Raw genomic sequence first — 17,727 nt, 5'->3', positions numbered from 1 at the left:
CGATTGTACCCTCTTTGTCTAGATATATGACATTTGGTAGTTCACATGATCAAAACATATGGTTAAATTGAGGTCACACCGAGACTTGAACTCGGAAGGCTGGATTCAGAGTCCAGAGTGCTAACCTTTACAACATGGAACCTCTGCTGAGCACCCTGGAGATGAATGGCTGTAACATCCTCAGCTCCCAGGTGTTAAATCCCCTACTGCTGACAACCCCTGGACCGCAAGGCTTTCTCCCCGTTCTGATTGCACACAGTCCTTCAACAAACATCAGTTTCTCCAGTTTGAATCCAAAATGCGACATTTCATTTCTTGGTTCATACTGGCAGCAGGTCTCGAAAACTGCACTATCAGTACCCAATCGTGCACCACAAACACTGCTCACATTCAAATAAGACACATGTTCATTGACAATATATGTATTACACATGTAGATTTAGAAACTGTTTTAATAACATCGGCATTGCTCATTTAAAATAAGAAACAAACACGTTGCATCTTTACAACTGAAAATACACTTTCAAATACAAATTCCTCCATTTGACCCTCATAAGGACACGACCAGACCACAGCAATAAAACGACAAATAACTAACACGTGGAGAAAATGAATGAATAAAAATGTGTATAGGAACACTTTATTTTGCTTTTCCTTTACCTCTAGCCATCGTTTGGCATAATGTGTTGTTTATGCAAGATGGATAAGACGCCCAATGCGCACAGCTGTCTCCTAGCAAGTGAAGGCACCACTGTATTCTGGACGCTGTAGTTTATTCTAGGAACAAGACACCTGGGCGTGTTAGATATCACGGGAAATCGTGGAGCCTCCTCTTTCGTTTGGTATGTGGACTGCGTGCCTAGCTCTTTCCGTTTTTGAGTTACAGGTACTTGAACGCACCTACCGATTTGCTGCGCGTCACAGCACTGGAGCACTGAATGAGAGGGTGCGTAGGATAATCCCGTGACTCTTTTTAGTCGGTACTTATTGTGTTAACTGTGTGATTGTGTAGAGGGGGGTCGTTAGACTACAGCTGTCCTCTCGCTTGTAACGAGCAATTGTAAACTCCTTTTCTGCAGTCTGAGAAGAAGATAATGCCAAAAGGGGTTGTGAATCAATGTGCAAAGTCTCTATAATAATAATATAAAGGATGCGCTTTTAATTGAATGCAGTCGGGGCACAGCCAAGAATTAGACATATCTACATCTGATTAATGAAGAGTAAGAGAGTGGTTTTAATCGGAATAATAATAGGCATAAAAGAACTTCCCTGACCGGGAATCGAACCCGGGCCGCGGCGGTGAGTGCGCCGAATCCTAACCACTAGACCACCAGGGACGTTGCTGAAGGAGTTTGTACGGCTGGCCAGGAATTTCTTTGCTATCAACGCTGTCGCATCAAAAACGGAACAGCCCCCAGGCCCTGCGCAATTGTTACAGGTGTCACTAGGACAGGTTCGTAATACCGGGGTAGCAACACCGTGGAAATGCGGACAAGGAAGCCAGACAATAAATCATGAAAGGGATTCATTTAAATTATTAAAACAATCAGATTAAAATATACTAAAATGGCCAAGCACATATATAAAACATAAAAGCGAAATATTGGTCGCAATAACAAGAATAGTTGGATCAATAGCAGCAGTATTCACAATGATTATCACAATTCAAGATTTCCATTACACGAGAGTAGATGTTAAAACTTCATGCTGATTTGAACTCGGCTCTCGCCAAGATAAGCACCAACTAAGACGTAGCTTTACAGTAAACTAATGTGATCCATATGTGTCTCCATCCATTTACGTTTCCTTCCATATGATGATGTAGATATCCTTCTGTCTGGTGTTAATGGCTGAAGTGTAATGCTGGCTCCAGGGATCAGCTTATTTTGCCTCCCTGGCGCATCAGCACACACAACGGCTGCGATGCTGGCTCCGGGGATCAACCAAAGTGCGGCCTCCCCAGCGCATCAGCATGACAACCGTCTGGATTGAGCTAAGTAGGGTACATCTCTGGGGTTTTCAAGTGGGCACCTTCCATCCTCAGTGTTTCGTCGACTAGCCCACGACACCTCAAGAGGGCTCGACGGTGATTCTGGCGTCCCAGCATCACCCCCCTCCGTCCCCCACTCAACTCAGCCCAGCTTACTTACCTGTCCCCAGCCAGAATCTTTCCGTCTCAACCACAGCCAGTTGCTGCTCCTCTCTGCTGTTTCAGATAAGTTCTTCACTGTGCGACGCAACTCTTGGCCACTGAATCCGACGTCTCTGAGAAACCGGGTTGTAGAGTGTGCCACAAATCCTCGACAACCCACTTCCACTGGGTAAACCCGAACTCTCCATCCTCGCTGTTCCGCTTCAGTGGCTAGTTGAGCATACCGCAGTTTCTTCCTCTCATACGCCTCATCTACAGCATCCTCCCATGGCACTGTTAACTCTACCAGGTGAACAAGGCGTGCTGATCCAGACCACAAGACAATATCTGGTCGAAGGTTAGTGGTGGCAATCTCAGGTGGAAAAATAAGCCGTTGACCAACATCTGCCAGCATTTTCCAGTCTCTAGCAGCTTCCAGTTGTCCTGGGTGAGAATTGGTTTTAACACCTTTTCTTGGTGGTTGCTCTCCTGGGCGGAGGAATGTTGTCTTTTGTGTGTAATGTTTTGATGGAACAGGTGACAACTTATTGGTCATGTTACGCTTGTCTTCCAATGCTAAGGCCAAACATCGCAGCACCTGGTCATGGCGCCAAGTAAACCGTCCTTGGCTAAGAGCCACCTTACATCCTGTCAAAATGTGCCTTAATGTTGCAGGTGATGAACACAAAGGACATGAGGGATCCTCTCCTACCCAGAGGTTTAGGTTCTGTGGTGATGGGAGAACATCATATGTTGACCTGATGAGGAAACTGATCCTGCTCTGTTCCATTGACCATAGGTCTTTCCAGCCAATCTTGCGTTGTTCCACACTCTCCCATCTCATCCATTCTCCCTGCTTGGCCTGGGAAATGGCCTTTATACACCTCATCCTCTCCTCCTGCTTTTGCACCTCGTTGACTACCAGCTTCCTCCTTTGAGCTGGGGCCGCCTTGTGCCATGTAGGAGGAGTTGAACTGAAACCAAGACCCCCTCTTCCATGCTGAACTTGCCCCATGATATCACCAATTCGAAGGGCAGCCTTTGCATCTTCCACAGCTTTCTTTGCCGCCCACTTTCTTCCAGTTTTCAACACAGGTGCTGCCTCCCTTACGCATTTATCGCGTGACTCTACTAAAGTCATTTCCAGTCTGACCTTGGCGCACTTAAACTCCTCGGTTAGAGCAGAGACTGGTAGCTGCAGTATTCCTTTACCATAAAGTCCCACTCTGCTGAGGCAGCGTGGAACTCCCAACCATTTCCTGATGTATGAACTGATTAAAGCTTCCAGCTTCTCTACTGTTGTCAAAGAAACCTCGTACACAGTCAGTGGCCACAGCAACCTTGGCAGTAGACCAAACTGAAAGCACCAGAGTTTTAGTTTACCTGGTAGAGCGCAGCTGTCTATGCTCTTCAACCCTTCCACTGCTTGTTGTCTAACTTCTCCCACACGAACTGTGTCCTTTAGATCCCCGTCGTACCATCTCCCAAGACTCTTCACTGGCTTCTCAGACACTGTTGGTATTGCCTCACCATTAATGAAGAATGTTTTATCTACTACTTTGCCTTTAATTATAGAGATGCTCCTTGATTTAGTGGGCTTGAATTGCATTCGTGCCCATTCAATGTTATTGGTTAATTTGCCCAATAATCGATTAGTGCAGGCTACTGTTGTAGTCATGGTTGTCATGTCATCCATGTATGCTCGAATTGGTGGTAGTCGCATTCCAGAAGCCAAGCGCTCTCCTCCTACTACCCATTTTGATGCCCTAATGATTACTTCCATTGCCATGGTAAAAGCCAGTGGAGAAATGGTGCATCCTGCCATTATTCCAACCTCTAGGCATTGCCATGTAGTGCTGAATTCTGAAGTTGAAAAACTGAATTGCAAATCTCCAAAATAGGCTTTCACTAAATTTGTTATTGTCATCGGTACACTGAAAAAATCAAATGCTGCCCAAAGTAGTTCATGTGGCACTGAACCATATGCATTAGCCAAATCCAGGAATGTCACATGGAGCTCCTTCCTCTCCTTTTTAGCTGATTGAATTTGTTGCCAGATCACATTGATGTGTTCTAAGCAACCTGGGAAACCTGGAATGCCCGCTTTTTGTATTGAAGTGTCAATGAAGCAGTTCTTTAATAGGTAAGCTGACAATCTCTGAGCAATAATGCTGAAGAAAATCTTGCCTTCTACGTTTAATAGGGAAATGGGACGAAACTGACTGATGCTTGTAGAATCTTTTTCTTTAGGTATAAAGACTCCACCTGCTCGGCGCCATGCTCTTGGTACAACCTGTTTTTCCCATGCCACTTTCATCAATTTCCACAGAATTCGTAGAACTCCTGAAGCACTCTTGTACACTCTGTACGGAACTCCATTAGGCCCTGGAGATGATGAAGCCCTTGCTTTTTTCACAGCTTGCTCTATTTCTTTCCACTTAGGTGCACAGTCCTCCATTTGGTATTCTGGTGGATTGATAGGTGGGATGTCTGACGGAATTGACATAGGCTCCTGCCTTTTTGAATCTGTATGTGTTTCCTCCAAATATCTCTCCAGCTCAACCTTAGATGCTTTTAGTGTGCCATTCTTCTCACTGGTGAATAACTTCTTTACAAATTTGAATGGGTCTTTATAAAAGTTAGCTCTCGCACGCTCCTTCTTTTTGTAGCGTTTCCGTAGGCGCTCAGCTCTGCGCAATGTTGCAAGCTTATCTTTTATGACCCTTTGTAAGAGATTGAGTCCCTCCTTCTGACTTTGTTCTGCTCTTCTCCATTGGTTCCTCAGCTGTCTCCTTTCTCTAACTAAGCGTTCAATCTCTTGCTGCCGTCTAGACTTTCCAGGAATAGTTTGTACTTTTTCCTTCCTATTTTCAACTCCAAACCTCTCACTTCCATATGCGTAGATGATGTCCCCAAATTTATCCAGCTTCTTTTCAACTGTTCCACTTAATCTTTCCAATGCAACGCAGAGATCTGTGTTTACTGTGTCCCATGCAGTTTTCTCACAAGCTCTTGGCCATTTAACTCCAGGCTTGTGCCCGTTGAGGTTCTTTTCTCTCTTATGCTGGTTTGTCTGACCGGGTTCACAAGGATCATTAGGTTCATCACTAACTGTGTCCATGCAAGTCCTCCTCACATCTATGACAGGGGTGCTGATATCCTGCGAACTGTGGTTTGCTTCCTGTCGCTGGATTTCATTCGACTGACTTGACTGACTTCGTAAGAAGTACTGATCAATGCGAGGCCCTTGTCCCTTCTCCCTCAAGCATTTCATTCTCCCTTGATGAATCTTCAAACCCCTGACCGTTGTCGCCTTGCTCCAGCCGCAGACACAAACCTGGAGTTCCATGTCTTTATTAACTGCAGATCTTGAACTAGTCTTTTGTGAAGTACTCTCCATACTCATATCCGTTTCCGTTCCTAAGTCGTTAACCGTGTTGTCCAACGTTGAGTCATCTTCCGCCCCCGCTCTCGCAGACTCTAGGGGTATTTTTCTCTTTAATTTCTTAGAAGCCTTGGGCGGGTGTCTCCAGCATCCTGTAAACACAGAGCTGGATACTGCCGACAAGGGTAGCTAACCCTTACCAGCCCCAATGGGGTCTCTTTCCTCCTGTCAGCTGTCTCTCCAGGCTGTCACAAGGTCTTTCCCTTGTTGCCAGCTGCACTATTCACAGCAGTCACTGGACGTATCCAGATCTTCATGATTTCCATTACACGAGAGTAGATGTTAAAACTTAGGTTCTGTGGTGATGGGAGAACATCATATGTTGACCTGATGAGGAAACTGATCCTGCTCTGTTCCATTGACCATAGGTCTTTCCAGCCAATCTTGCGTTGTTCCACACTCTCCCATCTCATCCATTCTCCCTGCTTGGCCTGGGAAATGGCCTTTATACACCTCATCCTCTCCTCCTGCTTTTGCACCTCGTTGACTACCAGCTTCCTCCTTTGAGCTGGGGCCGCCTTGTGCCATGTAGGAGGAGTTGAACTGAAACCAAGACCCCCTCTTCCATGCTGAACTTGCCCCATGATATCACCAATTCGAAGGGCAGCCTTTGCATCTTCCACAGCTTTCTTTGCCGCCCACTTTCTTCCAGTTTTCAACACAGGTGCTGCCTCCCTTACGCATTTATCGCGTGACTCTACTAAAGTCATTTCCAGTCTGACCTTGGCGCACTTAAACTCCTCGGTTAGAGCAGAGACTGGTAGCTGCAGTATTCCTTTACCATAAAGTCCCACTCTGCTGAGGCAGCGTGGAACTCCCAACCATTTCCTGATGTATGAACTGATTAAAGCTTCCAGCTTCTCTACTGTTGTCAAAGAAACCTCGTACACAGTCAGTGGCCACAGCAACCTTGGCAGTAGACCAAACTGAAAGCACCAGAGTTTTAGTTTACCTGGTAGAGCGCAGCTGTCTATGCTCTTCAACCCTTCCACTGCTTGTTGTCTAACTTCTCCCACACGAACTGTGTCCTTTAGATCCCCGTCGTACCATCTCCCAAGACTCTTCACTGGCTTCTCAGACACTGTTGGTATTGCCTAATATAGATTTAGCTACAGCAATAGCAACAACAATGGGCAAATAGCTATAGCCATAACAGGAGTAGCTATCACAACTTAAATATAGGTTCGGCTACAGAAATAACCTGCTATATATCAATATCAGTAACGTTGGAAATGGTTACAGCAACAAACGTAATGTAATTGTCTAACAGCAGCAATCAATAAGAAAAGTTTACAACAATAGAAAGTCCCAAAGCCGTCTTCTCTGTGTTCCACGGTGGCATTAGCTGAGACTCGAATAGGCTACAACAGCTCTGGTTAGTGAGGGCCGTCACTGGAGACGTTTCTCTAAGAAAGTAAAACAAAATAAAAGAACTTCGGCTAAGCAATCCAAATTGTTGAAAGCAGGGCGATGCAGCAAGCACACACACAGCAGCAAAAGATTGCACACTTCACTTAGCGAGGGGGGAGGTATATTCGCCTCTTCCCCTCTAAATGCTCAATCCGCCTTAAACAGCGAACTCAACGCCTTCCCTCTCAGTTGCTTCCGGAGTTGGGTCTCTCAGCGGCAGCGACCTGCTGTACAAGTCCCTTGGTCAGATCCCTCAGGTAATTTCTCGCCTCTGTGTCCGTGTCTCCACAGCTGTGCGTTCCCGTGTCTCTTTGCCTGGAGCTCGCTCTGCTCTCTCAATCTGTCCGTCTCTTAAAACCATTTATTTAATTAAAAATAATAAGAACCACGTGCGGAATGCGCTTTAAAAGCAACACATTAATTGTCAATTAGGTGGAGAGGCAGTCTAGGCAAGTTATTATTATTACTATTATTTATTTCTTAGCAGACGCCCTTATCCAGGGCGACTTACAATTGTTACAAGATATCACATTATACAGATATCACATTATTTTTTACATACAGTTACCCATTTATACAGTTGGGTTTTTACTGGAGCAATCTAGGTAAAGTACCTTGCTCAAGGGTACAACATCATTGTCCCCCACTGGGGATTGAACCCACAACCCTCCGGTCAAGGGTCCAGAGCGCTAACCACTACTCCACACAAGTGCCGTGATTCAAAATTAGTGAAAATAAACAATAGCCAAACACACAATCAATAATAATTCGTGCAGTGAAAATACAAAATCATATCGTGATTTAAATAAAAAAACAAGCACGCATGTATATAAACACAAAATAATAATAAAAAAATAATAATGTGTAAATGCACACCTGCAACACAATGACAGCCAATGAATCATAATGAACTGCCATAATAAAGTGTGCTCCTTATGAGAGATTAAACGGCTTCTACACCCGCGCTGTGAACAAATAGTGAGTGTTTCATCCTCTTTGGTTTGAGCAACTGGTTTTTGGGGACGAGGTGGCCGAGTGGTTAAGGCGATGGACTGCTAATCCATTGTGCTCTGCACGCGTGGGTTCGAATCCCATCCTCGTCGTAGCTTTTTTTATTATTATTATTACTGTTCCTCGTTCTCTTTTTTTTTGGCAAAAGTGTTTATCCTGCGACTATAGGACAGTATTGGTCTGTGTTAGAGATGTTCCCCAACAGTAACACAAAAACAGCCTAAACTTTGCTGAAAAATAGTATAACCAAAGGCACCGCTGGGATTTGAACCCAGGATCTCCTGTTTACTAGACAGGTGCTTTAACCATCTAAGCCACGGCGCCCTGCCACACACAAAGAAATATGTGTCAGAGACCTGTGAAATGAAACCTATCAGGGACATCATTGCCTTTACTGTCATTCTCTACTGCAATGCAGGACTGTAACATTAAGCGCGCAACATTTCTGAAATTAATCTGAAACACTTGAAAATGCGTATTACTTGTTATTAAACAATTTCCGACCTCAGATATCGGAATCTGCATTGTATTTTATATGACCGATTGTACCCTCTTTGTCTAGATAATGATTTCCATTACACGAGAGTAGATGTTAAAACTTCATGCTGATTTGAACTCGGCTCTCGCCAAGATAAGCACCAACTAAGACGTAGCTTTACAGTAAACTAATGTGATCCATATGTGTCTCCATCCATTTACGTTTCCTTCCATATGATGATGTAGATATCCTTCTGTCTGGTGTTAATGGCTGAAGTGTAATGCTGGCTCCAGGGATCAGCTTATTTTGCCTCCCTGGCACATCAGCACACACAACGGCTGCGATGCTGGCTCCGGGGATCAACCAAAGTGCGGCCTCCCCAGCGCATCAGCATGACAACCGTCTGGATTGAGCTAAGTAGGGTACATCTCTGGGGTTTTCAAGTGGGCACCTTCCATCCTCAGTGTTTCGTCGACTAGCCCACGACACCTCAAGAGGGCTCGACGGTGATTCTGGCGTCCCAGCATCACCCCCCTCCGTCCCCCACTCAACTCAGCCCAGCTTACTTACCTGTCCCCAGCCAGAATCTTTCCGTCTCAACCACAGCCAGTTGCTGCTCCTTTCTGCTGCTTCAGATAAGTTCTTCACTGTGCGACGCAACTCTTGGCCACTGAATCCGACGTCTCTGAGAAACCGGGTTGTAGAGTGTGCCACAAATCCTCGACAACCCACTTCCACTGGGTAAACCCGAACTCTCCATCCTCGCTGTTCCGCTTCAGTGGCTAGTTGAGCATACCGCAGTTTCTTCCTCTCATACGCCTCATCTACAGCATCCTCCCATGGCACTGTTAACTCTACCAGGTGAACAAGGCGTGCTGATCCAGACCACAAGACAATATCTGGTCGAAGGTTAGTGGTGGCAATCTCAGGTGGAAAAATAAGCCGCTGACCAACATCTGCCAGCATTTTCCAGTCTCTAGCAGCTTCCAGTTGTCCTGGGCGAGAATTGGTTTTAACACCTTTTCTTGGTGGTTGCTCTCCTGGGCGGAGGAATGTTGTCTTTTGTGTGTAATGTTTTGATGGAACAGGTGACAACTTATTGGTCATGTTACGCTTGTCTTCCAATGCTAAGGCCAAACATTGCAGCACCTGGTCATGGCGCCAAGTAAACCGTCCTTGGCTAAGAGCCACCTTACATCCTGTCAAAATGTGCCTTAATGTTGCAGGTGATGAACACAAAGGACATGAGGGATCCTCTCCTACCCAGAGGTTTAGGTTCTGTGGTGATGGGAGAACATCATATGTTGACCTGATGAGGAAACTGATCCTGCTCTGTTCCATTGACCATAGGTCTTTCCAGCCAATCTTGCGTTGTTCCACACTCTCCCATCTCATCCATTCTCCTTGCTTGGCCTGGGAAATGGCCTTTATACACCTCATCCTCTCCTCCTGCTTTTGCACCTCGTTGACTACCAGCTTCCTCCTTTGAGCTGGGGCCGCCTTGTGCCATGTAGGAGGAGTTGAACTGAAACCAAGACCCCCTCTTCCATGCTGAACTTGCCCCATGATATCACCAATTCGAAGGGCAGCCTTTGCATCTTCCACAGCTTTCTTTGCCGCCCACTTTCTTCCAGTTTTCAACACAGGTGCTGCCTCCCTTACGCATTTATCGCGTGACTCTACTAAAGTCATTTCCAGTCTGACCTTGGCGCACTTAAACTCCTCGGTTAGAGCAGAGACTGGTAGCTGCAGTATTCCTTTACCATAAAGTCCCACTCTGCTGAGGCAGCGTGGAACTCCCAACCATTTCCTGATGTATGAACTGATTAAAGCTTCCAACTTCTCTACTGTTGTCAAAGAAACCTCGTACACAGTCAGTGGCCACAGCAACCTCGGCAGTAGACCAAACTGAAAGCACCAGAGTTTTAGTTTACCTGGTAGAGCGCAGCTGTCTAGGCTCTTCAACCCTTCCACTGCTTGTTGTCTAACTTCTCCCACACGAACTGTGTCCTTTAGATCCCCGTCGTACCATCTCCCAAGACTCTTCACTGGCTTCTCAGACACTGTTGGTATTGCCTCACCATTAATGAAGAATGTTTTATCTACTACTTTGCCTTTAATTATAGAGATGCTCCTTGATTTAGTGGGCTTGAATTGCATTCGTGCCCATTCAATGTTATTGGTTAATTTGCCCAATAATCGATTAGTGCAGGCTACTGTTGTAGTGTCACAAAGACGGCCAGAGTGGGTGGCGTCAGACCAGAAAAGGAATACACAGAGACGGTGATGGTGATGAGAAATGCTGAGTGCAATGGCTGCACTCAGCGTTTAATGACAAAATAAAAGGTTTAAACAGAAAACACGGGACACGGCACTTGCGCCAAAATAAATAGACAAACGAAACGAACTAAACAGTGCACAGACAGACGAACAAAACACGGTGAGCAGATACAACTAATTTACGTTCTTACTTTGTTTTATTTTCTCCTTCTCTCTCTCCCGTTCTCCACTCACCGAACACCAACCCCGACTGAATGAAAATGTGCATTTATATATACTGTTGTGCTGGGATTCAATTACTAATTAATTCTTCACTTGAATCCCAGCACGTGAATTAATTCTGTGCAACCCCATGCTCGCATATTATATTTTAAATGCACGTGCGTGATGTGCAATCCCGTGCCTAAATACAAATATACAATTTAAACACACGTGAAACACAGACCTGTTTATATCCCGTGAACCAATCTATACACCAACATTAACATACGCACGCATACATACATACACAGAACACACAAATGCACACAGGGGCGGGGGACTTTGCCACATATACCCCCCCTTGTGCGCAGCACACATGGCCTCAACGGCCACCTCCCCCCTTAAAAACCCAGCAGTCCAGAACAAAGTCTCGGGCTGGGAAGGGAGGCTTCAGTGGGCCCTTGGCTGGCAATGCTGTCAGCACCCCTGCCGGTAGTGGCACGGCTGACAGCCTGTTGGTCCCGTCCTGCAGCGAAAAAGCTGCGGGGGCAGGTGGTCCCCCGACCTCCCCCTTCTTCGTAGCCGGCAGCTCCCTCCTGTGGGGCTCTGGCCACAAGAACTCCTGCAGCGAAACTGCTGCTGGGGAAAGTGGTCTCCAGACCTCCTCCCCCTTCTTCGTGGCCGGCAGCTCCCCTTTCTGGGGCTCCGGCCACCGTACTCCCTGCGGAGGTACGGGCAGCAGAGGCAGCTCCTGCTCCTCTGCTCCGGGCGGTGGTGGAGGCAGAGGCAGCTCCAGCTCCTCTGCTCCTGGCGGTGGTGGATGCAGAGGCAGCTCCAGCTCCTCTGCTCCTGGCGGTGGTGGAGGCAGAGGCAGCTCCAGCTCCTCTGCTCCTTGCGGTGGTGGTGGCAGAGGCAGCTCCAGCTCCTCTGCTCCTTGCGGTGGTGGTGGCGGAGGCAGAGGCAGCTCCTGCTCCTCTGCTCCTGGAGGTGGTGGTGGCGGAGGCAGAGGCAGCTCCTGCTCCTCTGCTCCTGGAGGTGGTGGAGGCAGAGGCAGCTCCTGCTCCTCTGCTCCTTGCGGTGGTGGTGGCGGAGGCAGAGGCAGCTCCTGCTGCTCTGCTCCTGGAGGTGGTGGTGGCGGAGGCAGAGGCAGCTCCTGCTCCTCTGCTCCTGGAGGTGGTGGAGGCAGAGGCAGCTCCTGCTCCTCTGCTCCTGGAGGTGGTGGAGGCAGAGGCAGCTCCAGCTCCTCTGCTCCTGGCGGTGCTGGCTCCCTCTGCTGTGGCGGCTGGGCATGTGCACGCCGTGCTGCCTTCAGCAGCATAGCGAGAGGCTGCTGGGGGACACCAGCATCCTGCCCTTCTCCCCCCCAAAAATTTTCAGGGGGTTGAGCCTGTAACTCCTCCCCTTCTGGCTCTTGGGGCTGAACCAGCAGGCATTTTCCCTCTGCTGGTGGCTTGGGTCCCAGGGCTGTGGAAGCCCCGACTTGCCTCCCTTTGGGCTGTGGACGCACCGACTCCTCCCTGTTGGGCTGTGGACACCCCGACTCCTCCCTGTTGGGCTGTGGACGCCCCGACTCCTCCCTGTTGGGCTGTGGACGCCCCGACTCCTCCCTGTTGGGCTGTGGACCTTCGGGCTCCTCCCACTCAGGCGTAGGACGTTCGGGCTCCTCCCACTCAGGCGTAGGACGTTCGGGCGCCTCCCACTCAGGCGTAGGACGTTCGGGCTCCTCCCACTCAGGCGTAGGACATTCGGGCTCCTCCCACTCAGGCGTAGGACGTTCGGGCTCCTCCCACTCGGGCTGTGGACGCTCAGGCTCCTCCCATTTGGGCTGTGGACACTCAGGCTCCTCCCGCTCGGGCTGTGGACGCTCAGGCTCCTCCCGATCGGGCTGTGGACGCTCAGGCTCCTCCCCATAACTGCGGAAGGGACAGTGGGCGAACAGGTGATCCTGGTCGCAGAGGAGGCACCCCGACGATGGCTTGTTACATCGCCGTGGATGCCTGGCCCTTAGGCGGCACTCCTCCTCCCTGTCCTTCACCTCTTTATCTGTCTCCCGCTTGGGCTGTGGAGGCAAAACCAGCAGGCATTCACCCTCTGCTGGTGGAGATGGGGACAGCAGGTACTCCTCTGCTGGTGGTCCTGCTACCTGGGCTGCTGTTCCATTTATGGTTGCCTCCAGGTAGCTGAGGACAAACTCCACACCTTCCTCCAAGGTGTTTGGGGTGTGTTCCTCCTGATATGCCTCCCATCTCTCACTGTCCATCATCCACAGGGCCCGGACGACTATGGGCAGAGACTGGGCCTCCAGCCCAGCATTTTCTAGGATCCCGCAGTTTGACGGCGTCTTCTGCCATTATATATATATATATATATATATATATATATATATATATATATATATATTTTTTTTAAACAAAACCCCTCCTGGTCTGACGCTTGGAGGCGCGGCTATCCCACGATGACACCACGTGTCACAAAGACAGCCAGAGTGGGTGGCGTCAGACCAGAAAAGGAATACACAGAGAGATGTGGTTTGGTATAAGCTGGGCGCGTGATCGCGCTCAGCATTTAATAAACAGAAAATAAAAGGTTTGAAACACAAAAAACACGGGACACGGCACTTGCGCCAAAATAAATAGACAAACAAAACGAACTAAACAGTGCACAGACAGACGAACAAAACAAGGTGAGCAGATACAACTAATTTACGTTCTTACTTTGTTTTATTTTCTCCTTCTCTCTCTCCCGTTCTCCACTCACCGAACACCAACCCCGACTGAATGAAAATGTGCATCTATATATACTGTTGTGCTGGGATTCAATTACTAATTAATTCTTCACTTGAATCCCAGCACGTGAATTAATTCTGTGCAACCCCGTGCTCGCATATTATATTTTAAATGCACGTGCGTGATGTGCAATCCCGTGCCTAAATACAAATATACAATTTAAACACACGTGAAACACAGACCTGTTTATATCCCGTGTACCAATCTATACACCAACATTAACATACGCACGCATACATACATACACAGAACACACAAATGCACACAGGGGCGGGGCACTTTGCCACATGTAGTCATGGTTGTCATGTCATCCATGTATGCTCGAATTGGTGGTAGTCGCATTCCAGAAGCCAAGCGCTCTCCTCCTACTACCCATTTTGATGCCCTAATGATTACTTCCATTGCCATGGTAAAAGCCAGTGGAGAAATGGTGCATCCTGCCATTATTCCAACCTCTAGGCATTGCCATGTAGTGCTGAATTCTGAAGTTGAAAAACTGAATTGCAAATCTCCAAAATAGGCTTTCACTAAATTTGTTATTGTCATCGGTACACTGAAAAAATCAAATGCTGCCCAAAGTAGTTCATGTGGCACTGAACCATATGCATTAGCCAAATCCAGGAATGTCACATGGAGCTCCTTCCTCTCCTTTTTAGCTGATTGAATTTGTTGCCAGATCACATTGATGTGTTCTAAGCAACCTGGGAAACCTGGAATGCCCGCTTTTTGTATTGAAGTGTCAATGAAGCAGTTCTTTAATAGGTAAGCTGACAATCTCTGAGCAATAATGCTGAAGAAAATCTTGCCTTCTACGTTTAATAGGGAAATGGGACGAAACTGACTGATGCTTGTAGAATCTTTTTCTTTAGGTATAAAGACTCCACCTGCTCGGCGCCATGCTCTTGGTACAACCTGTTTTTCCCATGCCACTTTCATCAATTTCCACAGAATTCGTAGAACTCCTGAAGCACTCTTGTACACTCTGTACGGAACTCCATTAGGCCCTGGAGATGATGAAGCCCTTGCTTTTTTCACAGCTTGCTCTATTTCTTTCCACTTAGGTGCACAGTCCTCCATTTGGTATTCTGGTTGATTGATAGGTGGGATGTCTGATGGAATTGACATAGGCTCCTGCCTTTTTGAATCTGTATGTGTTTCCTCCAAATATCTCTCCAGCTCAACCTTAGATGCTTTTAGTGTGCCATTCTTCTCACTGGTGAATAACTTCTTTACAAATTTGAATGGGTCTTTATAAAAGTTAGCTCTCGCACGCTCCTTCTTTTTGTAGCGTTTCCGTAGGCGCTCAGCTCTGCGCAATGTTGCAAGCTTATCTTTGATGACCCTTTGTAAGAGATTGAGTCCCTCCTTCTGACTTTGTTCTGCTCTTCTCCATTGGTTCCTCAGCTGTCTCCTTTCTCTAACTAAGCGTTCAATCTCCTGCTGCCGTCTAGACTTTCCAGGAATAGTTTGTACTTTTTCCTTCCTTTTTTCAACTCCAAACCTCTCACTTCCATATGCGTAGATGATGTCCCCAAATTTATCCAGCTTCTTTTCAACTGTTCCACTTAATCTTTCCAATGCAACGCAGAGATCTGTGTTTACTGTGTCCCATGCAGTTTTCTCACAAGCTCTTGGCCATTTAACTCCAGGCTTGTGCCCGTTGAGGTTCTTTTCTCTCTTATGCTGGTTTGTCTGACCGGGTTCACAAGGATCATTAGGTTCATCACTAACTGTGTCCATGCAAGTCCTCCTCACATCTATGACAGGGGTGCTGATATCCTGCGAACTGTGGTTTGCTTCCTGTCACTGGATTTCATTCGACTGTCTTGACTGACTTCATAAGAAGTACTGATCAATGCGAGGCCCTTGTCCCTTCTCCCTCAAGCTTTTCATTCTCCCTTGATGAATCTTCAAACCCCTGACCGTTGTCGCCTTGCTCCAGCCGCAGACACAAACCTGGAGTTCCATGTCTTTGTTAACTGCAGATCTTGAACTAGTCTTTTGTGAAGTACTCTCCATACTCATATCCGTTTCCGTTCCTAAGTCGTTAACCGTGTTGTCCAACGTTGAGTCATCTTCCGCCCCCGCTCTCGCAGACTCTAGGGGTATTTTTCTCTTTAATTTCTTAGAAGCCTTGGGCGGGTGTCTCCAGCATCCTGTAAACACAGAGCTGGATACTGCCGACAAGGGTAGCTAACCCTTACCAGCCCCAATGGGGTCTCTTTCCTCCTGTCAGCTGTCTCTCCAGGCTGTCACAAGGTCTTTCCCTTGTTGCCAGCTGCACTATTCACAGCAGTCACTGGACGTATCCAGATCTTCATGATTTCCATTACACGAGAGTAGATGTTAAAACTTCATGCTGATTTGAACTCGGCTCTCGCCAAGATAAGCACCAACTAAGACGTAGCTTTACAGTAAACTAATGTGATCCATATGTGTCTCCATCCATTTACGTTTCCTTCCATATGATGATGTAGATATCCTTCTGTCTGGTGTTAATGGCTGAAGTGTAATGCTGGCTCCAGGGATCAGCTTATTTTGCCTCCCTGGCGCATCAGCACACACAACGGCTGCGATGCTGGCTCCGGGGATCAACCAAAGTGCGGCCTCCCCAGCGCATCAGCATGACAACCGTCTGGATTGAGCTAAGTAGGGTACATCTCTGGGGTTTTCAAGTGGGCACCTTCCATCCTCAGTGTTTCGTCGACTAGCCCACGACACCTCAAGAGGGCTCGACGGTGATTCTGGCGTCCCAGCATCACCCCCCTCCGTCCCCCACTCAACTCAGCCCAGCTTACTTACCTGTCCCCAGCCAGAATCTTTCCGTCTCAACCACAGCCAGTTGCTGCTCCTCTCTGCTGCTTCAGATAAGTTCTTCACTGTGCGACGCAACTCTTGGCCACTGAATCCGACGTCTCTGAGAAACCGGGTTGTAGAGTGTGCCACAAATCCTCGACAACCCACTTCCACTGGGTAAACCCGAACTCTCCATCCTCGCTGTTCCGCTTCAGTGGCTAGTTGAGCATACCGCAGTTTCTTCCTCTCATACGCCTCATCTACAGCATCCTCCCATGGCACTGTTAACTCTACCAGGTGAACAAGGCGTGCTGATCCAGACCACAAGACAATATCTGGTCGAAGGTTAGTGGTGGCAATCTCAGGTGGAAAAATAAGCCGCTGACCAACATCTGCCAGCATTTTCCAGTCTCTAGCAGCTCCCAGTTGTCCTGGGCGAGAATTGGTTTTAACACCTTTTCTTGGTGGTTGCTCTCCTGGGCGGAGGAATGTTGTCTTTTGTGTGTAATGTTTTGATGGAACAGGTGACAACTTATTGGTCATGTTACGCTTGTCTTCCAATGCTAAGGCCAAACATTGCAGCACCTGGTCATGGCGCCAAGTAAACCGTCCTTGGCTAAGAGCCACCTTACATCCTGTCAAAATGTGCCTTAATGTTGCAGGTGATGAACACAAAGGACATGAGGGATCCTCTCCTACCCAGAGGTTTAGGTTCTGTGGTGATGGGAGAACATCATATGTTGACCTGATGAGGAAACTGATCCTGCTCTGTTCCATTGACCATAGGTCTTTCCAGCCAATCTTGCGTTGTTCCACACTCTCCCATCTCATCCATTCTCCCTGCTTGGCCTGGGAAATGGCCTTTATACACCTCATCCTCTCCTCCTGCTTTTGCACCTCGTTGACTACCAGCTTCCTCCTTTGAGCTGGGGCCGCCTTGTGCCATGTAGGAGGAGTTGAACTGAAACCAAGACCCCCTCTTCCATGCTGAACTTGCCCCATGATATCACCAATTCGAAGGGCAGCCTTTGCATCTTCCACAGCTTTCTTTGCCGCCCACTTTCTTCCAGTTTTCAACACAGGTGCTGCCTCCCTTACGCATTTATCGCGTGACTCTACTAAAGTCATTTCCAGTCTGACCTTGGCGCACTTAAACTCCTCGGTTAGAGCAGAGACTGGTAGCTGCAGT

The 17,727-nt window shown here is 47.7% G+C and overlaps 3 non-coding genes across 3 annotated transcripts; 1 reads left to right on the top strand and 2 right to left on the bottom strand.

Moving 5' to 3' along the window:
* Nucleotides 1–1,265: 1,265 nt before the first annotated feature.
* Nucleotides 1,266–1,337, bottom strand: trnae-cuc (transfer RNA glutamic acid (anticodon CUC)). Its single transcript has one exon. It is a non-coding gene; the product is annotated as a tRNA-Glu (tRNA).
* A 6,670-nt stretch (nucleotides 1,338–8,007) lies between these two features.
* trnas-gcu (transfer RNA serine (anticodon GCU)) lies at nucleotides 8,008–8,089 on the top strand. Its single transcript has one exon. It is a non-coding gene; the product is annotated as a tRNA-Ser (tRNA).
* Nucleotides 8,090–8,247: 158 nt separating this feature from the next.
* Nucleotides 8,248–8,321, bottom strand: trnat-agu (transfer RNA threonine (anticodon AGU)). Its single transcript has one exon. It is a non-coding gene; the product is annotated as a tRNA-Thr (tRNA).
* Nucleotides 8,322–17,727: the final 9,406 nt, after the last annotated feature.

This window comes from Acipenser ruthenus, chromosome 21, assembly GCF_902713425.1.
Source record: "Acipenser ruthenus chromosome 21, fAciRut3.2 maternal haplotype, whole genome shotgun sequence".
Classification (NCBI taxonomy): domain Eukaryota; kingdom Metazoa; phylum Chordata; class Actinopteri; order Acipenseriformes; family Acipenseridae; genus Acipenser; species Acipenser ruthenus.
The sequence above is the reverse complement of the archived record's forward strand: the minus strand, read 5'-3'. Positions and strand labels throughout refer to the sequence as shown.